This window comes from Rhipicephalus microplus, chromosome 3 (assembly GCF_043290135.1).
Source record: "Rhipicephalus microplus isolate Deutch F79 chromosome 3, USDA_Rmic, whole genome shotgun sequence".
NCBI lineage: Eukaryota > Metazoa > Arthropoda > Arachnida > Ixodida > Ixodidae > Rhipicephalus > Rhipicephalus microplus.
Window position 1 is genome coordinate 210,725,227 of NC_134702.1, and position 20,289 is coordinate 210,745,515.

The 20,289-nt window shown below is 48.0% G+C and overlaps 34 non-coding genes across 34 annotated transcripts; all 34 read left to right on the plus strand.

Annotated features, from left to right (window-relative positions):
• The first annotated feature begins 31 nt into the window (after positions 1–31).
• On the plus strand, positions 32–104 carry TRNAM-CAU (transfer RNA methionine (anticodon CAU)). The gene has a single exon. It is a non-coding gene; the product is annotated as a tRNA-Met (tRNA).
• An 874-nt stretch (positions 105–978) lies between these two features.
• Positions 979–1,051, plus strand: TRNAM-CAU (transfer RNA methionine (anticodon CAU)). Its single transcript has one exon. It is a non-coding gene; the product is annotated as a tRNA-Met (tRNA).
• Positions 1,052–1,689: 638 nt separating this feature from the next.
• Positions 1,690–1,762, plus strand: TRNAM-CAU (transfer RNA methionine (anticodon CAU)). Its single transcript has one exon. It is a non-coding gene; the product is annotated as a tRNA-Met (tRNA).
• A 399-nt stretch (positions 1,763–2,161) lies between these two features.
• Positions 2,162–2,234, plus strand: TRNAM-CAU (transfer RNA methionine (anticodon CAU)). Its single transcript has one exon. It is a non-coding gene; the product is annotated as a tRNA-Met (tRNA).
• A 401-nt stretch (positions 2,235–2,635) lies between these two features.
• TRNAV-CAC (transfer RNA valine (anticodon CAC)) lies at positions 2,636–2,708 on the plus strand. Its single transcript has one exon. It is a non-coding gene; the product is annotated as a tRNA-Val (tRNA).
• Positions 2,709–3,344: 636 nt separating this feature from the next.
• On the plus strand, positions 3,345–3,417 carry TRNAI-UAU (transfer RNA isoleucine (anticodon UAU)). Its single transcript has one exon. It is a non-coding gene; the product is annotated as a tRNA-Ile (tRNA).
• A 638-nt stretch (positions 3,418–4,055) lies between these two features.
• TRNAM-CAU (transfer RNA methionine (anticodon CAU)) lies at positions 4,056–4,128 on the plus strand. The gene has a single exon. It is a non-coding gene; the product is annotated as a tRNA-Met (tRNA).
• An 875-nt stretch (positions 4,129–5,003) lies between these two features.
• On the plus strand, positions 5,004–5,076 carry TRNAM-CAU (transfer RNA methionine (anticodon CAU)). Its single transcript has one exon. It is a non-coding gene; the product is annotated as a tRNA-Met (tRNA).
• Positions 5,077–5,476: 400 nt separating this feature from the next.
• On the plus strand, positions 5,477–5,549 carry TRNAI-GAU (transfer RNA isoleucine (anticodon GAU)). The gene has a single exon. It is a non-coding gene; the product is annotated as a tRNA-Ile (tRNA).
• Positions 5,550–6,421: 872 nt separating this feature from the next.
• TRNAM-CAU (transfer RNA methionine (anticodon CAU)) lies at positions 6,422–6,494 on the plus strand. Its single transcript has one exon. It is a non-coding gene; the product is annotated as a tRNA-Met (tRNA).
• Positions 6,495–6,895: 401 nt separating this feature from the next.
• TRNAM-CAU (transfer RNA methionine (anticodon CAU)) lies at positions 6,896–6,968 on the plus strand. Its single transcript has one exon. It is a non-coding gene; the product is annotated as a tRNA-Met (tRNA).
• A 638-nt stretch (positions 6,969–7,606) lies between these two features.
• TRNAT-CGU (transfer RNA threonine (anticodon CGU)) lies at positions 7,607–7,679 on the plus strand. Its single transcript has one exon. It is a non-coding gene; the product is annotated as a tRNA-Thr (tRNA).
• An 874-nt stretch (positions 7,680–8,553) lies between these two features.
• On the plus strand, positions 8,554–8,626 carry TRNAV-CAC (transfer RNA valine (anticodon CAC)). Its single transcript has one exon. It is a non-coding gene; the product is annotated as a tRNA-Val (tRNA).
• A 1,109-nt stretch (positions 8,627–9,735) lies between these two features.
• On the plus strand, positions 9,736–9,808 carry TRNAM-CAU (transfer RNA methionine (anticodon CAU)). The gene has a single exon. It is a non-coding gene; the product is annotated as a tRNA-Met (tRNA).
• Positions 9,809–9,972: 164 nt separating this feature from the next.
• On the plus strand, positions 9,973–10,045 carry TRNAM-CAU (transfer RNA methionine (anticodon CAU)). Its single transcript has one exon. It is a non-coding gene; the product is annotated as a tRNA-Met (tRNA).
• A 401-nt stretch (positions 10,046–10,446) lies between these two features.
• TRNAM-CAU (transfer RNA methionine (anticodon CAU)) lies at positions 10,447–10,519 on the plus strand. Its single transcript has one exon. It is a non-coding gene; the product is annotated as a tRNA-Met (tRNA).
• Positions 10,520–11,156: 637 nt separating this feature from the next.
• TRNAM-CAU (transfer RNA methionine (anticodon CAU)) lies at positions 11,157–11,229 on the plus strand. The gene has a single exon. It is a non-coding gene; the product is annotated as a tRNA-Met (tRNA).
• Positions 11,230–11,393: 164 nt separating this feature from the next.
• Positions 11,394–11,466, plus strand: TRNAM-CAU (transfer RNA methionine (anticodon CAU)). The gene has a single exon. It is a non-coding gene; the product is annotated as a tRNA-Met (tRNA).
• Positions 11,467–11,629: 163 nt separating this feature from the next.
• TRNAM-CAU (transfer RNA methionine (anticodon CAU)) lies at positions 11,630–11,702 on the plus strand. Its single transcript has one exon. It is a non-coding gene; the product is annotated as a tRNA-Met (tRNA).
• Positions 11,703–11,866: 164 nt separating this feature from the next.
• TRNAT-CGU (transfer RNA threonine (anticodon CGU)) lies at positions 11,867–11,939 on the plus strand. The gene has a single exon. It is a non-coding gene; the product is annotated as a tRNA-Thr (tRNA).
• An 874-nt stretch (positions 11,940–12,813) lies between these two features.
• Positions 12,814–12,886, plus strand: TRNAV-CAC (transfer RNA valine (anticodon CAC)). The gene has a single exon. It is a non-coding gene; the product is annotated as a tRNA-Val (tRNA).
• A 1,109-nt stretch (positions 12,887–13,995) lies between these two features.
• Positions 13,996–14,068, plus strand: TRNAM-CAU (transfer RNA methionine (anticodon CAU)). Its single transcript has one exon. It is a non-coding gene; the product is annotated as a tRNA-Met (tRNA).
• Positions 14,069–14,232: 164 nt separating this feature from the next.
• Positions 14,233–14,305, plus strand: TRNAM-CAU (transfer RNA methionine (anticodon CAU)). The gene has a single exon. It is a non-coding gene; the product is annotated as a tRNA-Met (tRNA).
• A 401-nt stretch (positions 14,306–14,706) lies between these two features.
• TRNAM-CAU (transfer RNA methionine (anticodon CAU)) lies at positions 14,707–14,779 on the plus strand. Its single transcript has one exon. It is a non-coding gene; the product is annotated as a tRNA-Met (tRNA).
• A 637-nt stretch (positions 14,780–15,416) lies between these two features.
• On the plus strand, positions 15,417–15,489 carry TRNAM-CAU (transfer RNA methionine (anticodon CAU)). The gene has a single exon. It is a non-coding gene; the product is annotated as a tRNA-Met (tRNA).
• Positions 15,490–15,653: 164 nt separating this feature from the next.
• TRNAM-CAU (transfer RNA methionine (anticodon CAU)) lies at positions 15,654–15,726 on the plus strand. Its single transcript has one exon. It is a non-coding gene; the product is annotated as a tRNA-Met (tRNA).
• A 163-nt stretch (positions 15,727–15,889) lies between these two features.
• On the plus strand, positions 15,890–15,962 carry TRNAM-CAU (transfer RNA methionine (anticodon CAU)). Its single transcript has one exon. It is a non-coding gene; the product is annotated as a tRNA-Met (tRNA).
• A 164-nt stretch (positions 15,963–16,126) lies between these two features.
• On the plus strand, positions 16,127–16,199 carry TRNAK-CUU (transfer RNA lysine (anticodon CUU)). Its single transcript has one exon. It is a non-coding gene; the product is annotated as a tRNA-Lys (tRNA).
• A 164-nt stretch (positions 16,200–16,363) lies between these two features.
• TRNAM-CAU (transfer RNA methionine (anticodon CAU)) lies at positions 16,364–16,436 on the plus strand. Its single transcript has one exon. It is a non-coding gene; the product is annotated as a tRNA-Met (tRNA).
• An 874-nt stretch (positions 16,437–17,310) lies between these two features.
• Positions 17,311–17,383, plus strand: TRNAM-CAU (transfer RNA methionine (anticodon CAU)). The gene has a single exon. It is a non-coding gene; the product is annotated as a tRNA-Met (tRNA).
• A 638-nt stretch (positions 17,384–18,021) lies between these two features.
• Positions 18,022–18,094, plus strand: TRNAM-CAU (transfer RNA methionine (anticodon CAU)). The gene has a single exon. It is a non-coding gene; the product is annotated as a tRNA-Met (tRNA).
• Positions 18,095–18,969: 875 nt separating this feature from the next.
• Positions 18,970–19,042, plus strand: TRNAM-CAU (transfer RNA methionine (anticodon CAU)). Its single transcript has one exon. It is a non-coding gene; the product is annotated as a tRNA-Met (tRNA).
• A 400-nt stretch (positions 19,043–19,442) lies between these two features.
• Positions 19,443–19,515, plus strand: TRNAV-CAC (transfer RNA valine (anticodon CAC)). Its single transcript has one exon. It is a non-coding gene; the product is annotated as a tRNA-Val (tRNA).
• A 399-nt stretch (positions 19,516–19,914) lies between these two features.
• TRNAV-CAC (transfer RNA valine (anticodon CAC)) lies at positions 19,915–19,987 on the plus strand. The gene has a single exon. It is a non-coding gene; the product is annotated as a tRNA-Val (tRNA).
• The last annotated feature ends 302 nt before the right edge of the window (positions 19,988–20,289 follow it).

Consider the following 20,289-nt stretch of genomic DNA (forward strand, 5'->3'; position numbering starts at 1 on the left):
TACCGCTTGTGTTTCGCAGTGACCCCTGTCCGCCTCGGTAGCGCAGTAGGCGGCGCGTTAGTCTCATAAGCTGAAGGTCGTGAGTTCAATCCTCACCCGGGGCAAAGGCGGTGTAGTTGTTTTGTTTGCTTATAAGAGTTTAATTAGGTCGTGAAGGGTGCGCGGTCTGAAGCAATAATGACTGACTGTTGCTGAGTTGTCTTACTTTTTCGACCTTTATCTTGTGGGAACTATTGATACCGGTTGTTTTTCCCAGTGACAACAGTCCACCTCGGTAGCGCAGTAGGTGGCGCTTCAGTCTCATAATCTGAAGGTTGTGAGTTCAATCCACACCCGGGTAAAGGCGGTGCAGATTTTTTGTTTGCCTATGAGAGATTAATTAGGTCGTGAGGGGTGCGCTGTCTGGAGCAGTAATGAATGACTGTTGCTCGGTTTTCTGACTTTTTCGACCTTTAACTTGTGGGAACTATTGATACCGGTTGTGTTTTCCAGTGACACCTGTCCGCCTCGGTAGCGCAGTAGGCAGTGCATCAGTCTCATAATCTGAATGTCGTGAGTGCAATCCTCACCCGGGGCAAAAGTGGTGAGGTTGTTTCGTTTGCTTATGAGAGTTTCATTAGGTCGTGAGGGGTGCACTGTCTGGAGCAGTAATGAATGACTGCTGTTCGGTTTTTCTATTTTTTCGACCTTTAATTTATGGGAACTAGTGATACCGGTTCTGTTTCCCAGTGAGCCCTGTCCGCCTCGGTAGCGCATTAGGCAGCGCGTAAGTCTCATAATCTGAATGTCGTGAGTGCAATCCTCACCCGGGGCAAAAGCGGTGCAGATGTTTCGTTTGCTTATGAGAGTTTCATTAGGTCGTGAGGGGTGCACTGTCTGGAGCAGTAATAAATGACTGTTGGTCGGTTTTTTTACTTTTTCGACCTTTAGTTTGTGGAAACTAATAATACCGGTTGCGTTTCGCCGTGACCCCTGTCCGCCTCGGTAGCGTAGTAGGCAGCGCGTCAGTCTCATAATCTGAAGGTCGTGAGTTCAATCCTCACCCGGGGCAAAGCCGGTGCAGTTGTTTTGTTTGCTTATGAGAGTTTAATTAGGTCGTGAAGGGTGCGCTGTCTGGAGCAGTAATGAATGACTGTTGCTGAGTTTTCTTACTTTTTCGACCTTTAACTTGTGGGAACTATTGATACCGGTTGTGTTTCCCAGTGACACCTGTCCGCCTCGGTAGCGCAGTAGGCGGCGCGTCAGTCTCATAATCTGAAGGTCGTGAGTTCAATCCGCACCCGGGGCAAAGGCGGTGCAGATTTTTTGTTTGCTTATTAGAGTTTAATTAGGTCGTGAGGGGTGCGCTGTCTGGAGCACTATTGAATGACTGTTGCTCGGTTTTCTTACTTTTTCCACCTTTAATTTGTGGGAACTAATGATACCGGTTGCGTTTCCCAGTAACCCCTGTCCGCCTCGGTAGTGCAGTAGGCAGCGCGTCAGTCTCATAATCTGAAGGTCGTGAGTTCAATCCACACCCGGGGCAAAGGTGGTGAAATTTCTTTGTTTGCTTATGAGAGTTTAATTAGGTCGTGAGGGGTGCGATGTCTGGAGCAGTAATGAATGACTGTTGCTGAGTTTTCTTACTTTTTTGACCTTTAACGTGTGGGAACTATTGATAACGGTTGTGTTTCCCAGTGACACCTGTCCGCCTTGGTAGCACAGTAGGCAGCGCGTCAGTCTCATAATCTGAAGGTCGTGAGTTCAATCCTCACCCGGGGCAAATTTGGTGCAGATTTTTTGTTTGCTCACGAGAGTTTAATTAGGTCGTGAGGGGTGCACTGTCTGGACCAGTAATGAATGACTGTTGTTTGGTTTTCTTATTTTTCAACCTTTTTTTTTGGGAACTAATGATACCGGTTGCGCTTCCCAGTGACACCTGTCCACCTCGGTAGCGCAGTAGGCAGCGCGTCAGTCTCATAATCTGAAGGTCGTGAGTTCAATCCTCACCCGGCGCAAAGGCGGTGCAGATTTTTTGTTTGCTTATGAGAGTTTAATTAGGTCGTGAAGGGTGCGCTGTCTGGAGCAGTAATGAATGACTGTTGCTGAGTTTTCTTACTTTTTCGACCTTTAACGTGTGGGAACCATTGATACCGGTTGTGTTTTCCAGTGACACTTGTCCGCCTCGGTAGCGCAGTAGGCAGCGCGTCAGTCTCATAATTTGAAGGTCGTGAGTTCCATCCTCACCCGGGGCAAATTTGTTGCAGATTTTTTCTTTGCTCATGAGAGTTTAATTACGTCATGGGGGGTGCACTGTCTGGAGCTGTAATGAATGACAGTTGTTCGGTTTTCTTATTTTTTCAACCTTTAATTTGTGGGAACTAATGATACCGGTTGCGTTTCCCAGTCACACCTGTCCGCCTCGGTAGCGCAGTAGGCAGCGCGTCAGTCTCATAATGTGAAGGTCGTGAGTTCCATCCTCACTCGGGGCAAAGGCGGTGTAGTTGTTTTGTTTGCTTATGAGAGTTTAATTAGGTCATGAAGGGTGCGCTGTCTGGAGCAGTAATGAATGACTGTAGCGCAGTTTTCTTACTTTTTCGACCTTTAGCGTGTGGGAACTATTGATACCGTTTGCGTTTCCCAGTGACCCCTGTCCGCCTCGGTAGTGCAGTAGGCAGCGCATCAGTCTCACAATCTGAAGGTCGTGAGTTCAATCCTCACCCGGGGCAAATGTGGTGCAGGTTTTTTGTTTGCTTGTGAGAGTTTAATTGGGTCGGGAAGGTTGCGCTGTCTGGAGCAGTAATGAATGACTGTTGCTCGGTTTTTTACATTTTCGACCTTTAATTTGTGGGAACTAATGATCCCGGTTGCGTTCCCCAGTGACACCTGTCCGGTTTGATAGCGCAGTAGGCAGAGCATCAGTCTCATAATCTGAAGGTCGTGAGTTCAATCCTCACCAGGGGCAAAGGCGGCGCAGATGTTTTGTTTGCTTATGAGAGTTTAATTGGGTCGTGAGGGGTGCGCTGTCTGGAGCAGTCATGAATGACTGTTGCTCGGTTTTCTTACTTTTTCGACCTTTAATTGGTGGGAACTATTGGTACCGGTTGCGTTTCCCAGTGACCCCTGTCCGCCTCGGTAGTGCAGTAGGCAGCACGTCAGTCTCATAATCTGAAGGTCGTGAGTTCAATCCTCACCCAAGCAAAGGTGTTGCAGATTTTTTGTTTGCTTATGAGAGATTTAGTGGGTCGTGAGGGGTGCACTGTCTGGAGCAGTAATGAATGACTGTTGCTCGGTTTTCTTACTTTTTCCACCTTTAATTTGTGGGAACTAATGATACCGGTTGCGTTTCCCAGTGACACCTGTCCGCCTCGGTAGCGCAGTAGGCAGCGCGTCAGTCTTATAATCTGAATGTCGTGAGTGCGATCCTCACCCGGGGCAAAGGCGGTGCAGATGTTTCGTTTGCTTATGAGAGTTTCATTAGGTCGTGAGGGGTGCACTGTCTGGAGCAGTAATGAATGACTGCTGTTCGGTTTTTCTATTTTTTCGACCTTTAATTTATGGGAACTAGTGATACCGGTTCTGTTTCCCAGTGAGCCCTGTCCGCCTCGGTAGCGCATTAGGCAGCGCGTAAGTCTCATAATCTGAAGGTCGTGAGTTCAATCCTCTCCCGGGGCAAAGGCGGAGCAGATGTTTTGTTTGCTTATGAGAGTTTATTTAGGTCGTGAGGGGCGCACTGTCTTGAGCAGTAATGAATGACTGTTGCTCGGTTTTCTGACTTTTTCGACCTTTAACTTGTGGGAACTATTGATACCGGTTGTGTTTTCCAGCGACACCTGTCCGCCTCGGTAGCGCAGTAGGCAGCGCATCAGTCTCATAATCTGAATGTCGTGAGTGCAATCCTCACCCGGGGCAAAAGCGGTGCAGATGTTTCGTTTGCTTATGAGAGTTTCATTAGGTCATGAGGGGTGCACTGTCTGGAGCAGTAATAAATGACTGTTGGTCGGTTTTTTTACTTTTTCGACCTTTAGTTTGTGGGAACTAATAATACCGGTTGCGTTTCGCCGTGACCCCTGTCCGCCTCGGTAGCGTAGTAGGCAGCGCGTCAGTCTCATAATCTGAAGGTCGTGAGTTCAATCCTCACCCGGGGCAAAGGCGGTGCAGATTTTTTGTTTGCTTATGAGAGTTTAATTAGGTCGTGAGGGGTGCGCTGTCTGGAGCACTGTTGAATGACTGTTGCTGAGTTTTCTTACTTTTTTGACCTTTAACGTGTGGGAACTATTGATAACGGTTGTGTTTCCCAGTGACACCTGTCCGCCTCGGTAGCGCAGTAGGCGGCGCGTCAGTCTCATAATCTGAAGGTCGTGAGTTCAATCCGCACCCGGGGCAAAGCCGGTGCAGTTGTTTTGTTTGCTTATGAGAGTTTAATTAGGTCGTGAAGGGTGCGCTGTCTGGAGCAGTAATGAATGACTGTTGCTGAGTTTTCTTACTTTTTCGACCTTTAACTTGTGGGAACTATTGATACCGGTTGTGTTTCCCAGTGACACCTGTCCGCCTCGGTAGCGCAGTAGGCGGCGCGTCAGTCTCATAATCTGAAGGCCGTGAGTTCAATCCGCACCCGGGGCAAAGGCGGTGCAGATTTTTTGTTTGCTTATGAGAGTTTAATTAGGTCATGAGGGGTGCGCTGTCTGGAGCACTATTGAATGACTCTTGCTCGGTTTTCTTACTTTTTCCACCTTTAATTTGTGGGAACTAATTATACCGGTTGCGTTTCCCAGTAACCCCTGTCCGCCTCGGTAGTGCAGTAGGCAGCGCGTCAGTCTCATAATCTGAAGGTCGTGAGTTCAATCCACACCCGGGGCAAAGGTGGTGCAATTTCTTTGTTTGCTTATGAGAGTTTAATTAGGTCGTGAGGGGTGCGATGTCTGGAGCAGTAATGAATGACTGTTGCTGAGTTTTCTTATTTTTTTGACCTTTAACGTGTGGGAAAAATTGATAACGGTTGTGTTTCCCAGTGACACCTGTCCGCCTCGGTAGCGCAGTAGGCAGCGCGTCAGTCTCATAATCTGAAGGTCGTGAGTTCAATCCTCACCCGGGGCAAATTTGGTGCAGATTTTTTGTTTGCTCACGAGAGTTTAATTAGGTCGTGAGGGGTGCACTGTCTGGACCAGTAATGAATGACTGTTGTTTGGTTTTCTTATTTTTCAACCTTTTTTTTATGGGAACTAATGATACCGGTTGCGCTTCCCAGTGACACCTGTCCACCTCGGTAGCGCAGTAGGCAGCGCGTCAGTCTCATAATCTGAAGGTCGTGAGTTCAATCCTCACCCGGCGCAAAGGCGGTGCAGATTTTTTGTTTGCTTATGAGAGTTTATTTGGGTCGTGAGGGGTGCGCTGTCTGGAGCAGTCATGAATGACTGTTGCTCGGTTTTCTTACTTTTTCGACCTTTAGTTTGTGGGAAATAATGATCCCAGTTGCGTTTCCCAGTGACACCTGTCCGCCTCGGTAGCGCAGTAGGCAAGGCGTCAGTCTGATAATCTGGATGTCGTGAGTTCAATCCTCACCTGGGGCAAAGGCGGTGCAGTTTTTTTGTTTGCTTATGAGAGTTTAATTAGGTCGTGATGGGTGCACGTTCTGGAGCAGTAATGAATGACTCTTGCTCGGTTTTCTTTCTTTTTGGACCTTATTTTGTGGAACAAATGATACCGGTTGTGTTTCCCAGTGACACCTGTCCGCCTCGGTAGCGCAGTAGGCGGCGCGTCAGTCTCATAATCTGAAGGTCGTGAGTTCAATTCACACCCGGGGCAAAAAAATGCAATTTCTTTGTTTGCTTATGAGAGTTTAATTAGGTCGTGAGGGGTGCGCTGTCTGGAGCAGTAACGAATGAATGTTGCTTGGTTTTCTTACTTTTTCGACCTTTAATTTGTGGGAACTAATGATACCGCTTGTGTTTCGCAGTGACCCCTGTCCGCCTCGGTAGCGCAGTAGGCGGCGCGTTAGTCTCATAATCTGAAGGTCGTGAGTTCAATCCTCACCCGGGGTAAAGGCGGTGTAGTTGTTTTGTTTGCTTATAAGAGTTTAATTAGGTCGTGAGGGGTGCGCTGTCTGGAGCAGTAATGAATGACTGTTGCTCGGTTTTCTGACTTTTTCGACCTTTAACTTGTGGGAACTATTGATACCGGTTGTGTTTTCCAGTGACACCTGTCCGCCTCGGTAGCGCAGTAGGCAGCGCATCAGTCTCATAATCTGAATGTCGTGAGTGCAATCCTCACCCGGGGCAAAAGTGGTGCAGTTGTTTCGTTTGCTTATGAGAGTTTCATTAGGTCGTGAGGGGTGCACTGTCTGGAGCAGTAATGAATGACTGCTGTTCGGTTTTTCTATTTTTTCGACCTTTAATTTATGGGAACTAGTGATACCGGTTGCGTTTCGCCGTGTCCCCTGTCCGCCTCGGTAGCGTAGTAGGCAGCGCGTCAGTCTCATAATCTGAAGGTCGTGAGTTCAATCCTCTCCCGGGGCAAAGGCGGAGCAGATGTTTTGTTTGCTTATGAGAGTTTATTTAGGTCGTGAGGGGCGCACTGTCTTGAGCAGTAATGAATGACTGTTGCTCGGTTTTCTGACTTTTTCGACCTTTAACTTGTGGGAACTATTGATACCGGTTGTGTTTTCCAGTGACACCTGTCCGCCTCGGTAGCGCAGTAGGCAGCGCATCAGTCTCATAATCTGAATGTCGTGAGTGCAATCCTCACCCGGGGCAAAAGCGGTGCAGATGTTTCGTTTGCTTATGAGAGTTTCATTAGGTCGTGAGGGGTGCACTGTCTGGAGCAGTAATAAATGACTGTTGGTCGGTTTTTTTACTTTTTCGACCTTTAGTTTGTGGAAACTAATAATACCGGTTGCGTTTCGCCGTGACCCCTGTCCGCCTCGGTAGCGTAGTAGGCAGCGCGTCAGTCTCATAATCTGAAGGTCGTGAGTTCAATCCTCACCCGGGGCAAAGCCGGTGCAGTTGTTTTGTTTGCTTATGAGAGTTTAATTAGGTCGTGAAGGGTGCGCTGTCTGGAGCAGTAATGAATGACTGTTGCTGAGTTTTCTTACTTTTTCGACCTTTAACTTGTGGGAACTATTGATACCGGTTGTGTTTCCCAGTGACACCTGTCCGCCTCGGTAGGGCAGTAGGCGGAGCGTCAGTCTCATAATCTGAAGGTCGTGAGTTCAATCCGCACCCGGGGCAAAGGCGGTGCAGATTTTTTGTTTGCTTATGAGAGTTTAATTAGGTCGTGAGGGGTGCGCTGTCTGGAGCACTATTGAATGACTCTTGCTCGGTTTTCTTACTTTTTCCACCTTTAATTTGTGGGAACTAATGATACCGGTTGCGTTTCCCAGTAACCCCTGTCCGCCTCGGTAGTGCAGTAGGCAGCGCGTCAGTCTCATAATCTGAAGGTTGTGAGTTCAATCCACACCCGGGGCAAAGGTGGTGCAATTTCTTTGTTAGCTTATGAGAGTTTGATTAGGTCGTGAGGGGTGCAATGTCTGGAGCAGTAATGAATGACTGTTGCTGAGTTTTCTTACTTTTTTGACCTTTAACGTGTGGGAACTATTGATAACGGTTGTGTTTCCCAGTGACACCTGTCAGCCTCGGTAGCGCAGTAGGCAGCGCGTCAGTCTCGTAATCTGAAGGTCGTGAGTTCAATCCTCACCCGGGGCAAATTTGGTGCAGATTTTTTGTTTGCTCACGAGAGTTTAATTAGGGCGTGAGGGGTGCACTGTCTGGACCGGTAATGAATGACTGTTGTTTGGTTTTCTTATTTTTCAACCTTTTTTTTATGGGAACTAATGATACCGGTTGCGCTTCCCAGTGACACCTGTCCACCTCGGTAGCGCAGTAGGCAGCGCGTCAGTCTCATAATCTGAAGGTCGTGAGTTCAATCCTCACCCGGCGCAAAGGCGGTGCAGATTTTTTGTTTGCTTATGAGAGTTTAATTAGGTCGTGAAGGGTGCGCTGTCTGGAGCAGTAATGAATGACTGTTGCTGAGTTTTCTTACTTTTTCGACCTTTAACGTGTGGGAACCATTGATACCGGTTGTGTTTTCCAGTGACACTTGTCCGCCTCGGTAGCGCAGTAGGCAGCGCGTCAGTCTCATAATTTGAAGGTCGTGAGTTCCATCCTCACCAGGGGCAAATTTGTTGCAGATTTTTTCTTTGCTCATGAGAGTTTAATTACGTCGTGAGGGGTGCACTGTCTGGAGCTGTAATGAATGACAGTTGTTCGGTTTTCTTATTTTTTCAACATTTAATTTGTGGGAACTAATGATACCGGTTGCGTTTCCCAGTCACACCTGTCCGCCTCGGTAGCACAGTAGGCAGCGCGTCAGTCTCATAATCTGAAGGTCGTGAGTTCCATCCTCACTCGGGGCAAAGGCGGTGTAGTTGTTTTGTTTGCTTATGAGAGTTTAATTGGGTCGTGAAGGGTGCGCTGTCTGGAGAAGTAATGAATGACTGTAGCTCAGTTTTTTTACTTTTTCGATCTTTAGCGTGTGGGAACTATTGATACCGGTTGCGTTTCCCAGTGACCCCTGTCCGCCTCGGTAGTGCAGTAGGCAGCGCATCAGTCTCACAATCTGAAGGTCGTGAGTTCAATCCTCACCCGGGGCAAATGTGGTGCAGGTTTTTTGTTTGCTTGTGAGAGTTTAATTGGGTCGTGAAGGTTGCGCTGTCTGGAGCAGTAATGAATGACTGTTGCTCGGTTTTTTTACATTTTCGACCTTTAATTTGTGGGAACTAATGATCCCGGTTGCGTTCCCCAGTGACACCTGTCCGCTTTGATAGCGCAGTAGGCGGCGCGTCAGTCTCATAATCTGAAGGTCGTGAGTTCAATTCACACCCGGGGCAAAGGTGGTGCAATTTCTTTGTTTGCTTATGAGAGTTTAATTAGGTCGTGAGGGGTGTGCTGTCTGGAGCAGTAATAAATGACTGTTGCTGAGTTTTCTTACTTTTTCGACCTTTATCTTGTGGGAACTATTGATACCGGTTGTGTTTCCCAGTGACACCAGTCCACCTCAGTAGCGCAGTAGGCGGCGCTTCAGTCTCATAATCTGAAGGTAGTGAGATCAATCCACACCCGGGGCAAAGGCGGTGCAGATTTTTTGTTTGCCTATGAGAGTTTAATTAGGTCGTGAGGGGTGCGCTGTCTGGAGCAGTAACGAATGAATGTTGCTAAGTTTTCTTACTTTTTCTACCTTTAATTTGTGGGAACTAATGATACCGCTTGTGTTTCGCAGTGACCCCTGTCCGCCTCGGTAGCGCAGTAGGCGGCACGTTAGTCTCATAATCTGAAGGTCGTGAGTTCAATCCTCACCCGGGGCAAAGGCGGTGTAGTTGTTTTGTTTGCTTATAAGAGTTTAATTAGGTCGTGAAGGGTGCGCGGTCTGAAGCAGAAATGAATGACTGTTGCTGAGTTGTCTTACTTTTTCGACCTTTATGTTGTGGGAACTATTGATACCGGTTGTTTTTCCCAGTGACAACAGTCCACCTCGGTAGCGCAGTAGGCGGCGCTCAGTCTCATAATCTGAAGGTTGTGAGTTCAATCCACACCCGGGTAAAGGCGGTGCAGATTTTTGTTTGCCTATGAGAGATTAATTAGGTCGTGAGGGGTGCGCTGTCTGGAGCAGTAATGAATGACTGTTGCTCGGTTTTCTTACTTTTTCCACCTTTAATTTGTGGGAACTAATGATACCGGTTGCGTTTCCCAGTGACACCTGGCTGCCTCGGTAGCGCAGTAGGCAGCGCGTCAGTCTCATAATCTGAAGGTCGTGAGCTCAATCCTCACCCGGGGCAAAGGCGGTGCAGTTTTTTTGTTTGCTTATGAGAGATTAATTAGGTCGTGAGGGGTGCGCAGTCTGGAGCAGTAATGAATGACTGTTGCTCGGTTTTCTTACTTTTTCCACCTTTAATTTGTGGGAACTAATGATACCGGTTGCGTTTGCCAGTGACTCCTGTCTGCCTCGGTAGCGCAGTAGGCAGCGCGTCAGTCTCATAATCTGAAGGTCGTGAGTTCCATCCTCACCCGGGGCAAAGGCGGTGCAGATTTTTTGTTTGCTTATGAGAGTTTAATTAGGTCGTGAGGGGTGCACTGTGTGGAGCAGTAATGAATGACTGTTGCTCAGTTTTCTTACTTTTTCGACCTTTATCTTGTGGGAACTATTGATACCGGTTGTGTTTCCCAGTGACACCAGTCCACCTCGGTAGCGCAGTAGGCGACGCTTCAGTCTCATAATCTGAAGGTCGTGAGTTCAATCCACACCCGGGGCAAAGGCGGTGCAGATTTTTTGTTTGCTTATGAGAGTTTAATTAGGTCGTGAGGGGTGCACTGTCTGGAACAGTAATGAATGACTGCTGCTCGGTTTTCCTATTTTTTCGACCTTTAATTTGTGGGAACTAATGGTACCGGTTGCGTTTCCCAGTGACCCTTGTCCGCCTCGGTAGTGCAGTAGGCAGCACGTCAGTCTCATAATCTGAAGGTCGTGAGTTCAATCCTCACCCGGGGCAAAGGTGTTGCAGATTTTTTGTTTGCTTATGAGAGTTTAATTAGGTCGTGAGGGGTGCACTGTGTGGAGCAGTAATGAATGACTGTTGCTCAGTTTTCTTACTTTTTCGACCTTTATCTTGTGGGAACTATTGATACCGGTTGTGTTTCCCAGTGACACCAGTCAACCTCGGTAGCGCAGTAGGCGACGCTTCAGTCTCATAATCTGGAGGTCGTGAGTTCAATCCTCACCCGGGGCAAAGGCGGTGCAGATGTTTTGTTTGCTTATGAGAGTTTAATTAGGTCGTGAGGGGTGCACTGTCTGGAGCAGTAATGAATGACTGTTGCTCGGTTTTCTTACTTTTTCCACCTTCAATTTGTGGGAACTAATGGTACCGGTTGCGTTTCCCAGTGACTCCTGGCTGCCTCGGTAGCGCAGTAGGCGGCGCTTCAGTCTCATAATCTGAAGGTTGTGAGTTCAATCCACACCCGGGTAAAGGCGGTGCAGATTTTGTGTTTGCCTATGAGAGATTAATTAGGTCGTGAGGGGTGCGCTGTCTGGAGCAGTAATGAATGACTGTTGCTCGGTTTTCTTACTTTTTCCACCTTTAATTTGTGGGAACTAATGACACCGGTTGCGTTTCCCAGTGACTCCTGGCTGCCTCGGTAGCGCAGTAGGCAGCGCGTCAGTCTCATAATCTGAAGGTCGTGAGTTCAATCCTCACCCGGGGCAAAGGCGGTGCAGATGTTTTGTTTGCTTATGAGAGTTTAATTAGGTCGTGAGGGGTGCACTGTCTGGAGCAGTAATGAATGACTGTTGCTCGGTTTTCTTACTTTTTCGACCTTTAATTTGTTGGAACTAATGGTACCGGTTGCGTTTCCCAGTGACCCCTGTCCGCCTCGGTAGTGCAGTAGGCAGCACGTCAGTCTCATAATCTGAAGGTCGTGAGTACAATCCTCACCCGGGGCAAAGGTGTTGCAGATTTTAGTTTGCTTATGAGAGATTTAGTGGGTCGTGAGGGGTGCACTGTGTGGAGCAGTAATGAATGACTGTTGCTCAGTTTTCTTACTTTTTCGACCTTTATCTTGTGGGAACTATTGATACCGGTTGCGTTTCCCAGTGACCCTTGTCCGCCTCGGTAGTGCAGTAGGCAGCGCGTCAGTCTCATAATCTGAAGGTCGTGAGTTCAATCCTCACCCGGGGCAAAGGTGGTGCAATTTCTTTGTTAGCTTATGAGAGTTTGATTAGGTCGTGAGGGGTGCAATGTCTGGAGCAGTAATGAATGACTGTTGCTGAGTTTTCTTACTTTTTTGACCTTTAACGTGTGGGAACTATTGATAACGGTTGTGTTTCCCAGTGACACCTGTCAGCCTCGGTAGCGCAGTAGGCAGCGCGTCAGTCTCGTAATCTGAAGGTCGTGAGTTCAATCCTCACCCGGGGCAAATTTGGTGCAGATTTTTTGTTTGCTCACGAGAGTTTAATTAGGGCGTGAGGGGTGCACTGTCTGGACCGGTAATGAATGACTGTTGTTTGGTTTTCTTATTTTTCAACCTTTTTTTTATGGGAACTAATGATACCGGTTGCGCTTCCCAGTGACACCTGTCCACCTCGGTAGCGCAGTAGGCAGCGCGTCAGTCTCATAATCTGAAGGTCGTGAGTTCAATCCTCACCCGGCGCAAAGGCGGTGCAGATTTTTTGTTTGCTTATGAGAGTTTAATTAGGTCGTGAAGGGTGCGCTGTCTGGAGCAGTAATGAATGACTGTTGCTGAGTTTTCTTACTTTTTCGACCTTTAACGTGTGGGAACCATTGATACCGGTTGTGTTTTCCAGTGACACTTGTCCGCCTCGGTAGCGCAGTAGGCAGCGCGTCAGTCTCATAATTTGAAGGTCGTGAGTTCCATCCTCACCAGGGGCAAATTTGTTGCAGATTTTTTCTTTGCTCATGAGAGTTTAATTACGTCGTGAGGGGTGCACTGTCTGGAGCTGTAATGAATGACAGTTGTTCGGTTTTCTTATTTTTTCAACATTTAATTTGTGGGAACTAATGATACCGGTTGCGTTTCCCAGTCACACCTGTCCGCCTCGGTAGCACAGTAGGCAGCGCGTCAGTCTCATAATCTGAAGGTCGTGAGTTCCATCCTCACTCGGGGCAAAGGCGGTGTAGTTGTTTTGTTTGCTTATGAGAGTTTAATTGGGTCGTGAAGGGTGCGCTGTCTGGAGAAGTAATGAATGACTGTAGCTCAGTTTTTTTACTTTTTCGATCTTTAGCGTGTGGGAACTATTGATACCGGTTGCGTTTCCCAGTGACCCCTGTCCGCCTCGGTAGTGCAGTAGGCAGCGCATCAGTCTCACAATCTGAAGGTCGTGAGTTCAATCCTCACCCGGGGCAAATGTGGTGCAGGTTTTTTGTTTGCTTGTGAGAGTTTAATTGGGTCGTGAAGGTTGCGCTGTCTGGAGCAGTAATGAATGACTGTTGCTCGGTTTTTTTACATTTTCGACCTTTAATTTGTGGGAACTAATGATCCCGGTTGCGTTCCCCAGTGACACCTGTCCGCTTTGATAGCGCAGTAGGCGGCGCGTCAGTCTCATAATCTGAAGGTCGTGAGTTCAATTCACACCCGGGGCAAAGGTGGTGCAATTTCTTTGTTTGCTTATGAGAGTTTAATTAGGTCGTGAGGGGTGTGCTGTCTGGAGCAGTAATAAATGACTGTTGCTGAGTTTTCTTACTTTTTCGACCTTTATCTTGTGGGAACTATTGATACCGGTTGTGTTTCCCAGTGACACCAGTCCACCTCAGTAGCGCAGTAGGCGGCGCTTCAGTCTCATAATCTGAAGGTAGTGAGATCAATCCACACCCGGGGCAAAGGCGGTGCAGATTTTTTGTTTGCCTATGAGAGTTTAATTAGGTCGTGAGGGGTGCGCTGTCTGGAGCAGTAACGAATGAATGTTGCTAAGTTTTCTTACTTTTTCTACCTTTAATTTGTGGGAACTAATGATACCGCTTGTGTTTCGCAGTGACCCCTGTCCGCCTCGGTAGCGCAGTAGGCGGCACGTTAGTCTCATAATCTGAAGGTCGTGAGTTCAATCCTCACCCGGGGCAAAGGCGGTGTAGTTGTTTTGTTTGCTTATAAGAGTTTAATTAGGTCGTGAAGGGTGCGCGGTCTGAAGCAGAAATGAATGACTGTTGCTGAGTTGTCTTACTTTTCCGACCTTTATGTTGTGGGAACTATTGATACCGGTTGTTTTTCCCAGTGACAACAGTCCACCTCGGTAGCGCAGTAGGCGGCGCTCAGTCTCATAATCTGAAGGTTGTGAGTTCAATCCACACCCGGGTAAAGGCGGTGCAGATTTTTGTTTGCCTATGAGAGATTAATTAGGTCGTGAGGGGTGCGCTGTCTGGAGCAGTAATGAATGACTGTTGCTCGGTTTTCTTACTTTTTCCACCTTTAATTTGTGGGAACTAATGATACCGGTTGCGTTTCCCAGTGACACCTGGCTGCCTCGGTAGCGCAGTAGGCAGCGCGTCAGTCTCATAATCTGAAGGTCGTGAGCTCAATCCTCACCCGGGGCAAAGGCGGTGCAGTTTTTTTGTTTGCTTATGAGAGATTAATTAGGTCGTGAGGGGTGCGCAGTCTGGAGCAGTAATGAATGACTGTTGCTCGGTTTTCTTACTTTTTCCACCTTTAATTTGTGGGAACTAATGATACCGGTTGCGTTTGCCAGTGACTCCTGTCTGCCTCGGTAGCGCAGTAGGCAGCGCGTCAGTCTCATAATCTGAAGGTCGTGAGTTCCATCCTCACCCGGGGCAAAGGCGGTGCAGATTTTTTGTTTGCTTATGAGAGTTTAATTAGGTCGTGAGGGGTGCACTGTGTGGAGCAGTAATGAATGACTGTTGCTCAGTTTTCTTACTTTTTCGACCTTTATCTTGTGGGAACTATTGATACCGGTTGTGTTTCCCAGTGACACCAGTCCACCTCGGTAGCGCAGTAGGCGACGCTTCAGTCTCATAATCTGAAGGTCGTGAGTTCAATCCACACCCGGGGCAAAGGCGGTGCAGATTTTTTGTTTGCTTATGAGAGTTTAATTAGGTCGTGAGGGGTGCACTGTCTGGAACAGTAATGAATGACTGCTGCTCGGTTTTCCTATTTTTTCGACCTTTAATTTGTGGGAACTAATGGTACCGGTTGCGTTTCCCAGTGACCCTTGTCCGCCTCGGTAGTGCAGTAGGCAGCGCGTCAGTCTCATAATCTGAAGGTCGTGAGTTCAATCCTCACCCGGGGCAAAGGTGTTGCAGATTTTTTGTTTGCTTATGAGAGTTTAATTAGGTCGTGAGGGGTGCACTGTGTGGAGCAGTAATGAATGACTGTTGCTCAGTTTTCTTACTTTTTCGACCTTTATCTTGTGGGAACTATTGATACCGGTTGTGTTTCCCAGTGACACCAGTCAACCTCGGTAGCGCAGTAGGCGACGCTTCAGTCTCATAATCTGGAGGTCGTGAGTTCAATCCTCACCCGGGGCAAAGGCGGTGCAGATGTTTTGTTTGCTTATGAGAGTTTAATTAGGTCGTGAGGGGTGCACTGTCTGGAGCAGTAATGAATGACTGTTGCTCGGTTTTCTTACTTTTTCCACCTTCAATTTGTGGGAACTAATGGTACCGGTTGCGTTTCCCAGTGACTCCTGGCTGCCTCGGTAGCGCAGTAGGCGGCGCTTCAGTCTCATAATCTGAAGGTTGTGAGTTCAATCCACACCCGGGTAAAGGCGGTGCAGATTTTGTGTTTGCCTATGAGAGATTAATTAGGTCGTGAGGGGTGCGCTGTCTGGAGCAGTAATGAATGACTGTTGCTCGGTTTTCTTACTTTTTCCACCTTTAATTTGTGGGAACTAATGACACCGGTTGCGTTTCCCAGTGACTCCTGGCTGCCTCGGTAGCGCAGTAGGCAGCGCGTCAGTCTCATAATCTGAAGGTCGTGAGTTCAATCCTCACCCGGGGCAAAGGCGGTGCAGATGTTTTGTTTGCTTATGAGAGTTTAATTAGGTCGTGAGGGGTGCACTGTCTGGAGCAGTAATGAATGACTGTTGCTCGGTTTTCTTACTTTTTCGACCTTTAATTTGTTGGAACTAATGGTACCGGTTGCGTTTCCCAGTGACCCCTGTCCGCCTCGGTAGTGCAGTAGGCAGCACGTCAGTCTCATAATCTGAAGGTCGTGAGTACAATCCTCACCCGGGGCAAAGGTGTTGCAGATTTTAGTTTGCTTATGAGAGATTTAGTGGGTCGTGAGGGGTGCACTGTGTGGAGCAGTAATGAATGACTGTTGCTCAGTTTTCTTACTTTTTCGACCTTTATCTTGTGGGAACTATTGATACCGGTTGCGTTTCCCAGTGACCCTTGTCCGCCTCGGTAGTGCAGTAGGCAGCGCGTCAGTCTCATAATCTGAAGGTCGTGAGTTCAATCCTCACCCGGGGCAAAGGTGTTGCAGATTTTTTGTTTGCTTATGAGAGATTTAGTGGGTCGTGAGGGGTGCGCTGTCTGGAGCAGTAATGAATGACTGTTGCTCGGTTTTCTTACTTTTTCCACCTTTAATTTTTGGGAACTAATGATACCGGTTGCGTTTCCCAGTGACTCCTGGCTGCCTGGGTAGCGCAGTAGGCAGCGCGTCAGTCTCTTAATCTGAAGGTCGTGAGTTCAATCCTCACCCGGGGCAAAGGCAGTGCAGTTTTTTTGTTTGCTTAAGAGAGTTTAATTAGGTCGTGAGGGGTACGCTGTCTGGAGCATTAATGAATGACTGTTGCTGAGTTTTCTTACCTTTTCGACCTTTAAATTGTGGGAACTATTGATACCGGTTGTGTTTCCAAGTGACACCTGTCCGCCTCGGTAGCGCAGTAGGCAGCGCGTCAGTCTCATAATCTGAAGGTCGTGAGTTCAATCCTCACCTGGGCCAATGCCGGTGCAGTTTTTTTGTTTGCTTATGAGAGTGTAATTAGGTCGTGAGGGGTGCACTGTCTGGAACAGTAATGAATGACTGCTGCTCGGTTTTCCTATTTTTTCGACCTATAGTTTGTAGAAACTAATGATACCGGTTGCGTTTCCCAGTGACCCCTCTCTGCCTCGGTAGCGCAGTAGGCGGCGCTTCAGTCTCATAATCTGAATGTCGTGAGTGCGATCCTCACCCGGGGCAAAGGCGGTGCAGATGTTTCGTTTGCTTATGAGAGTGTAATTAGGTCGTGAGGGGTGCACTGTCTGGAACAGTAATGAATGACTGCTGCTCGGTTTTCCTATTTTTTCGACCTATAGTTTGTAGAAACTAATGATACCAGTTGCGTTTCCCAGTGACACCTGTCCGCTTTGATAGCGCAGTAGGCAGAGCATCAGTCTCATAATCTGAAGGTCGTGAGTTCAATCCTCACCAGGGGCAAAGGCGGCGCAGATGTTTTGTTTGCGTATGAGAGTTTAATTGGGTCGTGAGGGGTGCGCTGTCTGGAGCAGTCATGAATGACTGTTGCTCGGTTTTCTTACTTTTTCGACCTTTAATTGGTGAGAACTAATGGTACCGGTTGCGTTTCCCAGTGACCCCTGTCCGCCTCGGTAGTGCAGTAGGCAGCACGTCAGTCTCATAATCTGAAGGTCGTGAGTTCAATCCTCACCCAAGCAAAGGTGTTGCAGATTTTTTGTTTGCTTATGAGAGATTTAGTGGGTCGTGAGGGGTGCACTGTCTGGAGCAGTAATGAATGACTGTTGCTCGGTTTTCTTACTTTTTCCACCTTTAATTTGTGGGAACTAATGATACCGGTTGCGTTTCCCAGTGACACCTGTCCGCCTCGGTAGCGCAGTAGGCAGCGCGTCAGTCTCATAATCTGAATGTCGTGAGTGCGATCCTCACCCGGGGCAAAGGCGGTGCAGATGTTTCGTTTGCTTATGAGAGTTTCATTAGGTCGTGAGGGGTGCACTGTCTGGAGCAGTAATGAATGACTGCTGTTCGGTTTTTCTATTTTTTCGACCTTTAATTTATGGGAACTAGTGATACCGGTTCTGTTTCCCAGTGAGCCCTGTTCGCCTCGGTAGCGCATTAGGCAGCGCGTAAGTCTCATAATCTGAAGGTCGTGAGTTCAATCCTCTCCCGGGGCAAAGGCGGAGCAGATGTTTTGTTTGCTTATGAGAGTTTATTTAGGTCGTGAGGGGCGCACTGTCTTGAGCAGTAATGAATGACTGTTGCTCGGTTTTCTGACTTTTTCGACCTTTAACTTGTGGGAACTACTGATACCGGTTGTGTTTTCCAGCGACACCTGTCCGCCTCGGTAGCGCAGTAGGCAGCGCATCAGTCTCATAATCTGAATGTCGTGAGTGCAATCCTCACCCGGGGCAAAAGCGGTGCAGATGTTTCGTTTGCTTATGAGAGTTTAATTAGGTCATGAGGGGTGCACTGTCTGGAGCAGTAATAAATGACTGTTGGTCGGTTTTTTAACTTTTTCGACCTTTAGTTTGTGGGAACTAATAATACCGGTTGCGTTTCGCCGTTACCCTTGTCCGCCTCGGTAGCGTAGTAGGCAGCGCGTCAGTCTCATAATCTGAAGGTCGTGAGTTCAATCCTCACCCGGGGCAAAGGCGGTGCAGATTTTTTGTTTGCTTATGAGAGTTTAATTAGGTCGTGAGGAGTGCGCTGTCTGGAGCACTGTTGAATGACTGTTGCTGAGTTTTCTTACTTTTTTGATCTTTAACGTGTGGGAACTATTGATAACGGTTGTGTTTCCCAGTGACACCTGTCCGCCTCGGAAGCGCAGTAGGCGGAGCGTCAGTCTCATAATCTGAAGGTCGTGAGTTCAATCCGCACCCGGGGCAAAGCCGGTGCAGTTTTTTTTGTTTGCTTATGAGAGTTTAATTAGGTCGTGAAGGGTGCGCTGTCTGGAGCAGTAATGAATGACTGTTGCTGAGTTTTCTTACTTTTTCGACCTTTAACTTGTGGGAACTATTGATACCGGTTGTGTTTTCAGTGACACCTGTCCGCCTCGGTAGCGCAGTAGGCGGCGCGTCAGTCTCATAATCTGAAGGTCGTGAGTTCAATCCGCACCCGGGGCAAAGGCGGTGCAGATTTTTTGTTTGCTTATGAGAGCTTAATTAGGTCAAGAGGGGTGCGCTGTCTGGAGCACTATTGAATGACTCTTGCTCGGTTTTCTTACTTTTTCCACCTTTAATTTGTGGGAACTAATTATACCGGTTGCGTTTCCCAGTAACCCCTGTCCGCCTCGGCCGTGCAGTAGGCAGCGCGTCAGTCTCATAATCTGAAGGTCGTGAGTTCAATCCACACCCGGGGCAAAGGTGGTGCAATTTCTTTGTTTGCTTATGAGAGTTTAATTAGGTCGTGAGGGGTGCAATGTCTGGAGCAGTAATGAATGACTGTTGCTGAGTTTTCTTATTTTTTTGACCTTTAACGTGTGGGAACTATTGATAACGGTTGTGTTTCCCAGTGACACCTGTCCGCCTCGGTAGCGCAGTAGGCAGCGCGTCAGTCTCATAATCTGAAGGTCGTGAGTTCAATCCTCACCCGGGGCAAATTTGGTGCAGATTTTTTGTTTGCTCACGACAGTTTAATTAGGTCGTGAGGGGTGCACTGTCTGGACCAGTAATGAATGACTGTTGTTTGGTTTTCTTATTTTTCAACCTTTTTTTTATGGGAACTAATGATACCGGTTGCGCTTCCCAGTGACACCTGTCCACCTCGGTAGCGCAGTAGGCAGCGCGTCAGTCTCATAATCTGAAGGTCGTGAGTTCAATCCTCACCCGGCGCAAAGGCGGTGTAGTTGTTTTGTTTGCTTATGAGAGTTTAATTGGGTCGTGAAGGGTGCGCTGTCTGGAGCAGTAATGAATGACTGTAGCTCAGTTTTCTTACTTTTTCGACCTTTAGCGTGTGGGAACTATTGATACCGGTTGCGTTTCCCAGTGACCCCTGTCCGCCGCGGTAGTGCAGTAGGCAGCGCATCAGTCTCACAATCTGAAGGTCGTGAGTTCAATCCTCACCCGGGGCAAATGTGGTGCAGGTTTTTTGTTTGCTTGTGAGAGTTTAATTGGGTCGTGAAGGTTGCGCTGTCTGGAGCAGTAATGAATGACTGTTGCTCGGTTTTTTTACATTTTCGACCTTTAATTTGTGGGAACTAATGATCCCGGTTGCGTTCCCCAGTGACACCTGTCCGCTTTTATAGCGCAGTAGGCAGAGCATCAGTCTCATAATCTGAAGGTCGTGAGTTCAATCCTCACCAGGGGCAAAGGCGGTGCAGTTTTTTTGTATGCTTATGAGAGTTTAATTAGGTCGTGATGGGTGCACGTTCTGGAGCAGTAATGAATGACTCTTGCTCGGTTTTCTTTCTTTTTGAACCTTATTTTGTGGAACAAATGATACCGGTTGTGTTTCCCAGTGACCCCTGTCCGCCTCGGTAGTGCAGTAGGCAGCGCATCAGTCTCACAATCTGAAGGTCGTGAGTTCAATCCTCACCCGGGGCAAATGTGGTGCAGGTTTTTTGTTTGCTTATGAGAGTTTATTTGGGTCGTGAGGGGTGCGCTGTCTGGAGCAGTCATGAATGACTGTTGCTCGGTTTTCTTACTTTTTCGACCTTTATCTTGTGGGAACTATCGATACCGGTTGTGTTTCCCAGTGACACCAGTCCACCTCGGTAGCGCAGTAGGCGACGCTTCAGTCTCATAATCTGAAGGTCGTGAGTTCAATCCACACCCGGGGCAAAGGCGGTGCAGATTTTTTTTTGCTTATGAGAGTTTAATTAGGTCGTGAGGGGTGCACTGTCTGG